The sequence below is a fragment of the Mus musculus genome, chromosome 5, assembly GCF_000001635.26.
Source record: "Mus musculus strain C57BL/6J chromosome 5, GRCm38.p6 C57BL/6J".
NCBI lineage: Eukaryota > Metazoa > Chordata > Mammalia > Rodentia > Muridae > Mus > Mus musculus.
In genome coordinates this window covers 106,071,497-106,074,701 of record NC_000071.6, presented here as the reverse complement: position 1 = coordinate 106,074,701, position 3,205 = coordinate 106,071,497, and the positions used below count along the sequence as shown (strand labels likewise).

Below are 3,205 nucleotides of genomic sequence, written 5' to 3'. Positions count from 1 at the left end.
ATATATACACATACATACACACATATATAAATGTATTACATATATATATACATACATATATACATGTAGTGTACATTATACATATATACATATTAAATATATGTGTATATATATATATAAAATCAGTTAATTATATGAACATACTCAGAAATTTATGTGGAAATATCATCTTAATAAATTATCTAGGAACACATAGATGTTCATATTTTTTAAATATTCAACTCCTACCTTACACCATATACAAAACCAGTTTAAGAGGTATTTATTATAGACACAACTACAAAAATTAAGGCTCCAAGGCTTCTGGAAGAAAATGTTTTCTTAAATTTAGGTGAATAGCAATTTCTTAGGTGAGACATTAATAAGAATTCACCAGAAAATTGCATGGGGATGAGGTTGTATATCTACATTTTCATGTGGGTGTACATTCCCAATACCTCCCACTCCATGGATGGCTCCAGACCTAGCATTTGGTCACTATAGTGATGGCCTTTGTCCTCCAGGCCCCTAACAGTAGTCATTGCTGACCCTATCCAAGCTAGCTCTGCATAAGGATCTACCTGGCAGGAAGTCTCCCTCTTCCTTCTGCCTTCCCCACCTTATTGAGTCGAGTCAGCCTCAACTCCTGCCTTTCTGCCCAGCCACTTTATTTTTAATAGTATTCGTCCATGTCTGCTCATGGATATTGTCCCTCTTAGAAAGACCCTGGCTCTATGGCTTACTGGTGACTTCCACCTTGGCAACAAGCTCTAGGACTGGGAAGAGACTCAAGACTAGACTTTGACTAGTGCAGAAGTGCAAGATGTCGGTTAAAACCATGTCCTGTTTGTGGCAGGGCACGTGGTTGAACCGTACCAGCCTGCACTTGGGTCTGGGCTCCGAGACCCAAGTCACATGCCAACTACAGTCTGAAAGAAGCTGTCTGGTTCGAGTCCACTCTGGGTAAGACCCCTTGTCCTAATTTGCCCTGATTCTGCCCTATACATACACAAAAGAGACCTGAGTTAAGATGGAGCCACGCAGGACCCAGACTGACAGAAAGAAGCTGGACTCTTTTTGTGTAGGTACGTTGGTGGGAACCTTTACAGCACACCTTAAACTACCGTCCTCCTCCCGTAGCATTTCTATAAAATTTAAGTGAAAGGAAAGACCAAGTTTCACAGATACAGACAGATGAGAAGATGATTTTCTGGATGCATCTCCATTCATGTCCCGTATCCGCGTGTTGTTCCTGTACTCCCTAAATGCAAACAGCCTGGGCCTGTTTCTCTTGAACATGGTTCCTTTCCCTCTGATGTCGTCTCCGCTGAAACCCGAGAAGCTGACATAATTGTACAATTCCTACCCAGCAGAAGCTGAACTTTGAAGAGTAACTGGAGATCTGAGCAGATTTAAAGGCACGACAAGAGTTTGTACTTGACAGCGTCAGCATCCCTCCTTTCCTGAATAACAATGTAACCAATTCATTGCTCTCTCTTTTCTGCTGTTTCAATGTTGAATCTAAGTGTCAGCCTGACCTTCCTGATTATCCGGCAAGAACTCAATTAATTTGTATCCAGGCTCACTTAATTGTTTTTAATTCGCATTTGACCTTGTGTTTGGTTCTTGGCCTCTGGTTCCACTTTTGCATGGAAGTCTTCATCTCAGAAGAGGCACATCTCACCTCCTGATTCTGGGGTGGGAATTTTCTCTAGCTCAGAGCTGGTGGATTCCTTTGACTAGATCTCAGTGGTAGGTTCCGGTAAACTAATTTCTCAAAGACAAGTTAAAAAATTTAGAAAGCCTGGTAGGTTCTTTTGTGTTATTTTACCTCATGAAGGAAGCCTTGTGTTTTGATAGGAAGAAACCTGGCTGGAGCAAAGCTCCACAGGTACAGGAACTTGCTATTAAAGAGGACCTAAGTTCTGCTTCCAGAACCCAAAGGACTCTTCACTATCCCGACAGTCCTGGTGTGTGTGTGTGTGTGTGTGTGTGTGTGTGTGTGTGTGTGTGTATGACAGAGAAAGAACCCTGGCTACAATGTGATGCACAAACTCGGCTTTAAGTGAACACTTGCTCAGTGAGTAACTATCCTTCATTCTCCCCACAGGGAGCTTGTGAACCCCATGGTCTTGTAGGGCCTTGCCCTCCTAGTTTGTAATGTCACCAGGCTGGAAAACACAAGTTCTTGAGGCTCTGACAGAGGCTGATTAAGTTCCCATCTCCCTTTTGCAGTTTTTCCAAATGTTCCCCAGGCAAAGCTAAGGCAGATCTAAAGACTGCTGCCCTGTGCTCGCTTCGGCAGCACATATACTAAAATTGGAATGATACAGAGAAGATTAGCATGGCCCCTGCGCAAGGATGACACACAAATTCGTGAAGTGTTCCATATTTTTTTTGCCGGGTGTGCTGGCGCATGCCTTTAATCCCAGCACTTGGGAGGCAGAGGCAGGAGGATTTCTGAGTTCAAGGCCAGCCTGGTCTACAAAGTGAGTTCCAGGCCAGCCAGGGCTATACAGAGAAACCCTGTCTCGAAAAGCCAAAAAAAAAAAAAAAAAAAAAAAACAGACTCCTGTCCTGAGGTTCTAATGGCCTCCAGGGGTGCTGTGTGGTTCCAGAGCTAAGGAAGAAGGAAAGGAAACCGGCCTTATGGGCTAGTCCTTGTGCAACTTCAGCATCTCTCTTTCTCATCCTGGCTTCCTTCTCATCCCCTAGCACTGTAAAGTATCCAGTCAAATGATATATGTGGCAGACAAAGAGGCCAAAGAATGTATACTAGCCCTAACTGCATAGCACTCAGGATCCTGACCACTAGCTAGAACCCTAGATGCTACACAGTAAACAGCTCTCTGAAGGCAAAGCTGCACTGTCCTGTTCTCTGCCCAAGCATCCCATAATATTAAGTTTTGGTGGATGGCGCTGAAGACCAGACAACTTGCTCTGGGGGTTTTCTCAAGGATCTCAAGAAACTGGGAGGATCAACCAATTTAGTCAATGTTGTGAAATATATCTACCCTTGAACTCTTATTTTTACCTGGTTTTTTTTTAACCTTTGTACAATTTCTAGAAGAAAACACACCTTTATGACCACAGGTTTAGAACCTACCTGTTGGAGTCTGGTGGGCTGGTTAATGGTCACACAATGGGAGACAGTGAGCATCTCCAAAATACAACAGAGGTCAATAGGGAGAGGGAGGACACAGTGAGCCTCTTTCCAAGGTCCTAC

At 43.4% G+C, this 3,205-nt stretch overlaps 1 non-coding gene across 1 annotated transcript; it reads left to right on the top strand.

The window, feature by feature from the left end:
* Positions 1 to 2,268: 2,268 nt before the first annotated feature.
* Gm25672 lies at positions 2,269 to 2,375 on the top strand. The gene has a single exon (XR_003956134.1). It is a non-coding gene; the product is annotated as a U6 spliceosomal RNA (small nuclear RNA).
* The last annotated feature ends 830 nt before the right edge of the window (positions 2,376 to 3,205 follow it).